Genomic DNA, 12,169 nt, shown 5'->3' on the forward strand with positions numbered 1-12,169 from the left:
GTTAGAACAAACATTAAGAGTACTATAATTTGATTGAACAATAGTGCATAAAAACAAAGTAAATGTAAAAGGAATAAACTATTATGCAAAATTATAGAATAAACATATATCATAGTAAACATAGCTCCAAAGTTCCAATGTACTAACATAGTAGTTTTAAATAGCATTGCAAACAATTAACATTAATATAATAAAATGTATGCTACATGCACCTACTGCCCTTGCCTTCTATGTCTGCTAGCCTTGTGACCAGGTTCTTTGCAAACGGAGCAAAGATTCCTACCATGGGTCTCGTTGAAGTCTCCCCCTCCGCACATATCTTCGCCATACCCTCTCATAGCATCCATGTCCCCCTTGAGTCGCTTCTTCTTCCTGCTACCCTTACCTACCTTCATTAGATCTGGATGTGGCACGTAGTCATAACCATTATAAGGTGGCCACTATGTTGGGTCAAGGTATGGCTCGAAGCTCATCTCCCAAATACTAATGGTGTTCGAACGGAGATACAAGGGTGACATATATGGCAGATCCTCATAGTTGTACCCGTGAACCCTGTAGGCCGTGATCATAAGAGAGCAAGGGGCATGCATGATCTAAGGGATGTTGCAACTGCACTCTACCTTTTCAAGATCAACTTGGTAGTTTCATCCACCATAACGTTCGCCACCCAAGCTTGTGCCACCCTTGCCCCGTACACTAAAGATATGGCGGCGGGGTCCATATGGCTCGGTAGTGTGCTGCTTGGCCAATTCCTCGGCCTCCTTCGAATGTTCTACTCCGACCTTTCCAAAACGCCCCTGCTCAGCTATATTCCTTGGCGCAAGTTCTCACCTCTTGACAAAATATTTGTTGCACTTATGAAAGGAGAACTCAATAATTCTAGACACAAGCAACGATCGAACTCCGATGAATACACGGGTTGAAGGACTCCAAAGAGTTAGTGGTCATGATGCCATACCTAAAACCCCCCTCATCATATGATAACTCCCACTAAGCCTTCTGTTCCATCTATGCCTCTAACCAGGCCTTTCTCGCTTCATTTAGCATCTTGTCTAGTTCTCTCTTTGTCTCCTTGAACTGGTGCTCTGTATGTACACAACATAGAGCCTTTACCTTGTCACATACCTCCTGCTTCCTCTTACGCTACCAGAAATTAGTGGCAAAGTGTCTCATGCACCATCTATGCACTAGAGGTGGGAACCCATCTATATGCTCAGCTGCAGCATTAAGAAGCCCTAGGTGATGGTCCAAGATCAAACATATAGTGCGAGATGGTCCAAGCACTTATACACGTAGAAGCCGCATGAATCATGACCATGATTCATTGTTCTCTCCCTCTACCAAAGCAAAAGCCATGTATACTATCTGGTCCTTAGGATCAACAGCAATAGCCATCATCAAGGTGCCCCTATACTTTCCTATCAGGAAAGTGCCATCAACAAGTATGATTGGCCGACAAAACTAGAATGCATGTTCCGTTTATGCAAATGACCATAACACACAATAGAGGACATGCCTCAACGGGTCCCAAAAATACATCCCACCGGTGTCCACAAACCATTTCAAGCCAGGGTTGTAGTAATGCATTGCACATAAGATGCGGGGCACCCTATTGTACGCTTCCTCCCAACTACCCCATCGAATCGCCAGGGTAATTTGCTTAGCATGCCAAGCCTTTCCGTACTTCACATTGTACTTAACGAATTCAGATATGGACTGTTGTAAAGAAGACACTGAAATATCGTTATTGTCATCAACAAGCCCCAATATATGATGGGCAAGGTAATGTGCAGTGAGTTGCTAATGATTTCCCTTCCCCCTATTTGTTAGGCAAGTGTGGGGTTCGATAACTTTACTTATCCTCCACTTGCCATCACTCTGTCTCTTTTGTGCATTTAACCTCCACATACAACTGTTTTTGCATATCACGTGGTACCTCAACTCCTCGTCCGAATGAGTGACATTGTACGGCCTATGGTGTTCATTTCTGACATTGTATTGAATATCATCCCCTTCCTAAGGGTTTCTTTCTCATGGTCATACAATGATTTCCTACACATCTGGAGACCGGTGTCACAAACTACCATATCCATCATGCTGACATCCCTATAGTTCGAAATGCCCCTAAAAGGGTTGTTCATCGACCTTAGTTGCTCAAGCTCAGTCGCTGTGTAAGGTGGTGGTGGAACATACTGCTGTGCTTCGCTAATTCTGCCCCATGAATCATAGGGGGTATCATCTACTGGCAAATCTATGACTAGTCTACCTTGAGCCTGGATAACATGCAAAACCTCAGTTGGTACTGGTAATGGCATACCATGAACAGGCACTAGCATGGCATCAACCGGTGTGGGCATAGCATGTCTATCTCCCTAGTCATCATCAGAATCGTCCGAATCACTGCTAACTCCATCACCGATCCTATCCTCCTCCTGCTCCTCCTCTTGTAGTTCGAACTCGTTCACATCGAAGTTATTGCTTATACAACCTACTTGACTTGAATGAAATTGCTCCTATGTCAATGGACCATCCAAATCCATGTTACCTTGAGTTGCTTCCCCTTTGACCCCCAATTCTTGCTCATTGCCTCCAACACCGTTAATGGACGGCCTGTCTAGGACACCCTGCATCCTGTACCCATTCTCCACCACCACCTCAGCCATGGGCATATTGGAACCTTGGAGCACCCTAGCGTAGCGGGACCAATGAGTAGGGTCATGCAAGGGCATGAGGACATAGTGTGCCCTAGGCTTTCCAGTATCAAACCTCCCCTTCAGTGTGAAATCACCGCCAAACTTTGCACTCAAATGGACACAAAGGTCGTTGAAGCTAGGAGGTTCATCAAACCATTCCAATTCTTCTTCCATATCCTCAAACATAACATCTTATCTCCTAACACTTCCTCCGTAAAAAACTCTAACACAACAATCCATCTACAAATGCATTTCAAGAAACTTCATCAAGTCGTTGAAATCATCGTACGTAATGTCCACAGTAATATTAATACCTATTCTATAACTATACTAACTAATCTAATATTAACATCTATACAAGGATAACTACAACAACTAATTATACTAAATACAATGTATAACTAGACTCACTAACTGTACTAACTAAACTAACTAACTTTACTATCTATACCAACTTACTATATTGCCTATACTAACTAAACTAACTAACTTTACTAACTATACTAACTTTACTAACTTTACTTATTGTACTAACTTACTATACTAACAATGTCAATTCAATCAACAAATACACTTGGGGAGTACCTCATAGCAGTGGTGCTTGTCCTCGTGGTGGCAGCGGCGCTTGTCCTCGCGGTAGCAGCGTGCGCTCATCCTCACGGCGGTGGCACGCTAGACCGGGCCAGGAGGCACGGGCGCTGGCCTCAGCGGCAGCGGCGGGTGGACACGGGATAGAGAGAAGGGCGTGCATCAGTTGGGAGCGGTGTACAGCGTGACAGCGAGGGCATCGACGACAGTCGTGGGCATTGCAGTGAGGGCAGTGGCGCGACAGTGAGGGCGGTGGAGGGTGCGGCGGGCGACTGGAGGGGGTGGCGCATTGGTGTGCGGGCGCGGCGAGAGTGGCGTGCTGGCGTGCGTGGCGCGATCGGCGCGGCGGGCGACGGGTGGCCGCAGCCAGCGGTAGGCGTGGTGGGTAGGCGCTGCCGGCGGCAGGCGCGGCAGGCAGGCATGGTGGGCAGGCATGGCGGGCGCGGCAGGCGGCAGGCGCGAGCGGGCGCGGGCATGCGTGTGGTGGGCAGGGCTTGGCGTGGTGGGACTAGGGCACGGGCCTTTAGCCAGCTCTGTCGCGCCATAATGCATGGTGCGTCACCGCCAAGCCTTGATCGGTGGCGCGGTAGAGCCGGCCATATCACCGATCAGGCCCCTGGTCGCTGCCATGTGGGAAAGCTTGCCGCACCGCCATGCAAGGTGCGGCAGCGTTAATTCGCCGCGCCGTGCGAATAGGCGCGGCCAAAAGTGTTAGATTTGAAAAAAAACTAAACAATGTTAGTTTTAAAATTAGTTTTAAAAATGTGTTAAAAATAAAAAAAAACATCGACGACAGGGCAAAACAAGAGCAGTACGTGGATGAGCTTGTGGACTATTTGCGACGCTACAAATAAGATTTATCTAGTTATTTCAGTGTATCTTTCAGTATTGTCCGAATATGTTGTCTCTAATAGTTTGGTTCTTGTATCATTCAGTATAAATTGGTGAACATTTGTTATGAAATACTTGCGCCTTTCTTTAAAAAATGGTAATACTACAGACAGGACATCCGACGGCAGCAACTCCTCTCCGGACGCGTGGCGTGACGTGCACCACAACTTTACCTAACTGCCGCACGCATAGCTTGCCTAAACAAATAAAATAACAAAATCAACTCCTAGACGCCTTGCTTCGCTCCGCACACGCCGCCTACCCAATGAGCTCCTCTCTCTCATGCTTCCTTGCTGCTCTGCTCTCTCTCGCTTGGCCACCCTGGCGGTGCCCCTCCCCCCACCTTGGCGCCCTCACCCACCGGGAGCCCTCAATGCTGCAGATCCGGTGGCCATTTCCCCCACCCTAGCGAGATCCATGGAGTACTAGCGAGATGCGGCGGTGTTGTAGGGGAGTGGGCGGCTCTCCCCGACCCCGGCGACCGAGCTCCCCCCACCCCGGCGGCCATGGCGCTCCACGCCCCTCATCCCCCATCGTCTCTGCCGAGCCAAGCCCAGTACTGGTGGTGCTGGTGAAGGTGGTGCTCACGCGCAGCCACTCGCCACCATCTCCGACCTCAACGACCGAAATCGACAGGCCCAACCTTTCCCTCCCCTATGTTGCATAGGTATGTTTTAAGTTTTCCAGATGTTTTAGATGTATATTGCAATTGTTTCATATGGATATTGCAAAAGTAGATCGGGGGATGTTGCACATGTTGCATATGTTGCAAGCGTTTGTTCAAAATGTTTTATCTGTTTCTAGACATATGTTGCAAGCATTTTGATCTGGATGTTTCATATGTTTTCACACATATGTTTCAACAGTATGTTCAAAAAAATTTCATCTGTTTCAGTCTTCTGTTGCATCAAGTGCTTTCATGTTGCATATGTTTTCACAAATATGTTGCAAGTATATGTTCTAGATGTTCTATCTGTTTTAGACATATGTTGCATTCAAGTGTTTTATGTTGCACGTGTTTCATGCTGTTCGGGGGCGCCGGGGAATGGGGCGCGGTGAGCCGGTGGCCGGCGGACATGGCGCGCGGCATGCTGGGGGGCGACGGTTGGGGTACGACGGGGTAGGGGTGCACCTACAGGGGCAGGGTGAATGGATGGGGTTGGGGGCAGGTTAGGTGTTAGGGCGGGCGTGTCAGGCGTGTGGGCGGAGCTACAAATAAGCATGGTGAGGTGGGGGATTTTTTTATTCGCATATTAACCTTTTAGCAGGAATTTGCCCCGTCCGAAGCTAAACATCCCTATAAGGAAAATGAACCCTAGGTCCATTTACTTTGGATTTTGGTGTTTGATGACCAACACAATCAAATTGGACTAATGAATTTGCAAGTGTTTGTTTTATAGTCCAATAGGGTGCAAGACGTGACTTGGACGAAGGCGACGTGATGATCTGATGATCAACACCTTAAGCAAGATCTTAGGAGCACAAGAAAAGACATAAGATATCAAGCAAAGTCCAAGCATGAAGATAGGAACCAAGCCATACAAAGATCGCGAAGAAACAAGCTCGTAGAGGCGACCGGACGCTGGTGGCTCGGCAGTCAGGACGACCGGATGCTGGACCGATGGCTCTACAGCCGGGACGACCGGACGCTGGACCGGTGGCTCTACAGTCGGGACGACCGGACGCGAGCGGTGAAACCGACCAGACGTAGGGAAGCAGCGTCCGATCGAGTACAGAGAGGTTCCAGAACGGCGAAACTGCAACCGGACGCGTCCAGTGGCAGGTGACCGGACGCTGGCAGCGTCCGATCAGTGGTTTGCGGTTCAATGGTCAGGACGACCAAACGCGTCCGATCAGGACAATTCAGCGTTCGGTTAGTAGCAGAATTGTGGGAGTTCGACCCCAATCGCTACTTTCTCAGTGGGGCTTATAAATACAACCCCCAACTGGCCATTTGAGAAGTGTGGAGCTGAGGAAACATACCAAGGGTGTTGATACATCATTTTAGTGATCTCCACTTGCATAGTGCTTAGTGATTCATCAAGTGATTAGCGTAGGTGCTTTGCGAAGTGCTTAGGTTGATTAGACCACCGCTTATGCGCTTGCTCTAGGTTTAGGCCTAGTGTTTAGTGAGGTTTGCTTACCTCTTACCACTCGGTACTTGCGAGCACCATTGTTGTACATCAGAGGGGCTTGAAGTCTTGCGAGATCACACCAATCGCGTTTGTGGTGTGGCCGCCACTATGTACCGGAGGGAACAAGGCCCGCAGCATTTTGGCCGAAAGCTTGATAGTAAAGACGGCGGGGAGCATCTGGGAGAGGCTTGCCGGAAGGCACGTCGGAGACCCACTTGCGCGTGGGGAAGGCCCGAGGCTATCCATGGAGTTATCCGACCAGGAGCTTGGCCCTTGCGAGAGATTCCTTGCGAGGGGCTCCAACAAGGACTAGGGGAAAGCTTGCACGCTTCTCGATATCTCGGTAAAAATACCGGAGTCATCGACGGGAGTTTGCATATCTCTACCTTGCTCTTTAGCTTCCGCATTTACATTGATTACTTTACTACGTTTGCGGTAGAGATAGCAACACACTAGCAAAACCATAGTTGCACATCTAGATAGTTTATCTATTGCATAGGTTTTGCTAGGGTTAGAAAAAGAGGCCATAGTTTAGAGTTAGAATTTTTAAGTTGCCTAATTCACCCCCCCCCCCTCTTAGGCGTCACGGTCCCTTCAATTCCGATCAGACGTCCGGGCACTAGCAACTCCATTAAAAATCATTTGGTTTCTTGGCATATCTTCAATCTTACATACAATACTAAAGAGAGCAAACTTTTAACTATGAAATATACTTGGCCATCGGGCCAGCCTGGCTCGGCATGGCCCGAACACGGGTCAGGCACGGCCCAGAGGATGTCGGGCCGGCACGGCACACCGTGCCTCCCATGCCATGATGCTGCGGGCCTCGTGCCTTGCCATCAGCCCAAGCACGGGCCTGTGGGCCTAAATTCGTGCCGTGCCAGCCTGCTAGGCACGGTCAAATCACCAGGCCGTGCCAGCCCGAGGCCCATAGGGTTCAAAACACATCAAAAAATTCATCTCAACAAGAAGTATTCAAATTTGAAATATTTTTTCCCAGAAGAGCTTCAAACCAAAACCAAAACCATACACATAGAGAACAAGAGGAAATCAAAAGGATAACTAAGCTGTGTGCAATGCTGCCTCATTAAAAACCTTTCTGGATAAAACTCACCCTTGTGAGAAACCCCAGAAAGGAAAAAAGAGTGCAGCACAGCTCTTATAAGTCTTAAACATGTTCAAAGGTTTACATGATACATCACAGATACAGATCATAATCAAGTCTCAGGCTCTTATCTAACCTCTCAAGTCTCACAATCTCACTGTCTCAATCTCAACTCTCAACTCAAGAACCACCAGATGCAGAAGCCACAGATGCAGATGTGCTAGCAGAAGGAGCCCTAGAAGTAGATGCATCTTCATCAAGATAGAGATGCTCGAAGGAGTCTACCAGTTCTTGGTTGTCAACATCATGTTGTAGTCTTCTTTCACCTAGCTCCCAATATTTTATGCAAGCAAGCATCTCCACATGTTCAGGCAATAGTCGACGGTGCCGCTCCTCAAGTATTCTTCCTATCAAGCTAAAACAAGATTATGAAGACACTGTTGAAATAGGAACTGACATAATGTCTCTAGCCAGGATAGAAAGCACTGGATATGTTAGCTTATGGTCACACCACCAGAGAAGTAGATCAAAGTCATCCTCATATGCAGTGACATTGTCACTGTCCAGATAAGCAGATAGCTCACAAGCAGCAGCAAAAGTAGATAAAGAAGGACTAGGAGCAGAGGCAGGGGAAGGTCCAACAACACCAGATGCTCTAGGGCCTCCAAAAATTCTTTCCCATGCCTGCTTCCTCTTACTTGTGATGTTTGTAGGATGTGCAGCCCTCCTTTGAGACCTAGCTGCACCAAACTTTTCTTCATACATGTTAAACAACTTGAAAATTTTAGTTTTCACAATACCATAATAAGAAATGTAGTCAAACCAGTTTTTTGTTGCATTATGGTAAGAACATTAAATAAATCTCTCATTTTACCTCTAGGATCAAGAATGAATGCAAATGAATACAGCAAAGGTATGTCCTTCCAGTATTTTAGGTATTTAAGCTTCATAGGATAGACAATAGAAAACAGATTCTGATCCTTTGAACTTTCATGCAAATGAGTTATAATATCTAGCAGATGGTGCAGAATAAGTGGACTAGTTGGATAGTAAACACCAGAAAGAGTGACTGTGGAGTCATAAAAAACTTCCAGGAATTCAAGTATTTTATCAGCAATGTACCAGTGACTTGCAGTTAACAACGTTGAGCCATAGTTGGAATTAATGAACACAGAAAAAATATCCTTATATGGAAGCAGGTGTTTTAGCATAAGATATGTAGCATTCCATCTAACATCCATATCCAAACCAAACTTTCTAGGTCTAACACCCTTAGCAATGCAAAAGTTCTTGAACAAAGCAATCCTTTGATTAGATGAATTCAAAAGGTTAATAGCAGTTCTGAAATCCTCAATGTAAGGTTTGAACCTTTTTAAGCCAGATTTTACTATCAGATTAATAATATGGCAAGCACAACGTTGATGCACACGATGATACTTAACCTTATTAGGATCTAAAGGTGTAGGTGCAGGTTCAGAACCCAGATAACCAACAAACATAGGTGTCAATGTTTCCATAGCCTTAGCATTGGAAGAAGCATTGTCAAGAGTAACAGAGAACACCTTATCAAGCAAACCAAATTCTTCAATCACACAAGCAACTTTTTCTGCAATATTCTCACCAGTATGTTTTACCTCAATCAAGCGGAGACCAATTACCTTTTTCTGCAACTCCCAGTCAGCAGTCACATAGTGAGCAACAACACTAATATAGTCTTCCTTTGCATTACCAGACCAAATGTCTGATGTCAGACCAATAGAAGAAGCACCAGACAACACATAGTTCTTAATTATATTACATCGTTCATTAAAAAGTTTGCCAAGATCTCTAGTGGTGGTCTGTCTAGAGAACTTAACAAACCTAGGATTATGAGTTCTAACAATGTATTCTTCCCAAGCATCAGCCTCACCAATTCCTAAAGGTAGATCAAGCTTAGCAATCAAACGACATAATTTAGATCTAGCAACTTCAGGTTTATAATCCCAGTTATAAACAGAACCATCAGGATTGTATGAAAGCCTAGATTGAACCCTAGCACGTTGATCAGTTTTAATCCTACATGATTTTTGGCGCCTTTTTAAGTGACCAGTGCCAGCAGCAGATCTAGCAGATAAGGTAGATTTGCACATCTTACAAACAACCTTGGTGCAAATTTTAGAACCATTAATAACCTCATAGATCTCCTCAAAATCAGCCCACACAGGCGATTTGCGCTTACTAGTGTTACCTATACCAGCAACCGAAGGAGCAGAGCCGTTGGAGTTCGCAGTCGCCATCGCCCCTTCGCCACCGTCCACGTCCACATCGATCGGAGCAGCAGAGCCGTCCCCAAGATCGATACCGAACAACGCAGCAGCATTGGCTCGAGTGTCATCGTCGTTCTCGCCCTCTGGGGCCAGGCCAACCGACAGGAGGCCATCCTTGTCGGCCATGGCCGCCTCTCTAGCCCCATTCCTCAACGGTGCGGGTGGCCGCCTTGCTCGCTCTAAGCCGCAGCTAGAAGACGATGCATCGGCTACCGACCTGCGAAACAATGGAAGAAGAAGAAATCAGAAGCATACATTGAAAGAAAAAGAAGAAATTAGAACATGGTTAGTGTTAGGGTTAGGGTTTCACCTGCGCAGCCAGAGCCCGGTGTCGGAGAAGACGACGAGCACCCAGAGTCCAGAAAAGACGACACTCAGTCAGCAACGACGGCGGACGGCGGAGGAGGGACAAACAGAGACAACCAACTCACATAATCAACGAGATCTAGAGGGGAGATAGGGAGAGGGAGAAGGGAGAGGCGGAGTAGGGAGCTGCTCGCCGGTGGCAGGAGGATCGTCGAGGTCACCTCACCGGAGTCGGGGAGGATGGAGCCGAGACCGTGAGAGCTGAGAGCGAGGTGAGGCGAGGAAATGAGCAAGGGTTCAAGGTGTGAGAGACGCCACGGCTGCGGCGTGCGCTTATATATGAGGAGGGGGGAGGCGTCGAGGTCACCTCACCGGAGTCGGGGAGGACGGAGGCGAGACCGCGAGGGCAAGAGCCGAGACCCGAGAGCGAGGCGAGGTGAGAGAGACGAGAGCGAGGCGAGCGAGCAAGACGAGAAATGAGCTAGGGTTCAGGTGTGAGAGCCGTCGCGGCCGCGGCATGCGGCTTATATATGAGGAGCGGGGGGAGGCAAGACGGTGGGCCGTGGGCCATGGGCCGGCCGCGTTGGGCGCGTGGGGAGAGGGTATGCCGGGCCGCTGCCGGGCCGACCGACTCAGGTCGGGCCATGCCATGCTAGCCCACGGGCCTGAGCAGCGGCCCAGGCACGGCCTGCTCCCTCGGGCTGGGCTATGCTCGTGTCGGGCTAAAAAAACGGGCTTCGTACCGTGTTGTCGTGCCTCGGGCTGCATGGCCAAGTATACTATGAAATGGCTCCATCCTTTTTTTATAAATGATGTATGTTTTTTCTTAAAATAAAGACCCCCACCGACTCTTATTACAACTTGGTACCAGCATTTAACGTGAATCAATACTGGCCTACGGAGAGGCAAACATGAGCTGTGCATGCGGCCATCAATTCGGATTCAGATAGAAACAACAGCAAATTAAATCAGCAACATCGACAGACAGACAGACATGCAATGGCTAGCTAGCCCCTCTTTAGTTCACCAAAACTCCCAACTTTGGTATTATGCAAAAAGAAGATTTCCCGTTATATCAAACTTGTGGTACATGCATAGAGTACTAAATGTTGACGAAATCAAAAACTAATTACACAGTTTGGTTGTACTTTGCGAGACGAACGTTTTGAGCCTAATTAGTCAACGATTGAACAATTATTACCAAATAAAAACGAACCGCTACAATACGCTACAGTGCCAACCGAATTCTGCCGGCGCCAACTCTGGGGTGAACTAAACGGGCCCCTAGTTGAATTCAAACTCCGATCTACAGTGTGTGCTAGCTGTATTGGTGTTCCCATGGTTGGCGTTGGGCCACTCTCATTTTCAATGTTTGACAGCTGTTGGCAAACGGCAACAGCTCTTTGAATGTTTGCAGGTCTACAAATGAGGCTAATTATTCAACTTTATAGGGCGTGTCCTTTTCTGTAGTCCTAAGGCTAGAGACTAAAACAAGCCTAGTGAAGGAACTAAAATGATGTTTATTTTTATGGATTAGAAAGAACTAAACATCATTAATGTACCTGAACAATGACCAAAGAGCCCCTGATCAATGCTGCTTATCTATCTCTGCTCACTCACCCGCGCTGGCCTGCTGGCTGCTCTTGCGCAGGTGTGTTCCCGCGCTGGCTGCTCCCGCACCGAAGCCAGCTGCTCGCGCGCCTGCGTCGCTCACTGATGCTCCCGGCCGCGCTGCTGGCCAGGATTTAAAAAGCACCAAATTTCATTTATTTAAACCATTGTTCATGCAGTTCAACAATCTCTATTATTATAAATCATTAAAGCTACCTCCTAGCATACAAATCATCGGCTATCCAATCCTAAAACTGATTCATATTTGGATCTTCATTGCCATGAGTAGTACTAGCTCCATTAGCTTGGCTAGACGATGGTTCTTCGAGTGGATTGTAGTTTTCATCTTCATCACACCTCTCAAAGTCCATGTCCTTTTTATCATTCTCTCTTACGAAATTATGAAGGGCCATGCACGCGATAATTATTTTGCTTTGCTTTGGCATCGGATAACTCGGTAAGTCCAACAAAATCCTCCACTTCCAAATGACCGCTCGATGACATTTCGAAGTGAAGAATGTGCATAATTATAGA

This window comes from Miscanthus floridulus, chromosome 4, assembly GCF_019320115.1.
Source record: "Miscanthus floridulus cultivar M001 chromosome 4, ASM1932011v1, whole genome shotgun sequence".
Classification (NCBI taxonomy): domain Eukaryota; kingdom Viridiplantae; phylum Streptophyta; class Magnoliopsida; order Poales; family Poaceae; genus Miscanthus; species Miscanthus floridulus.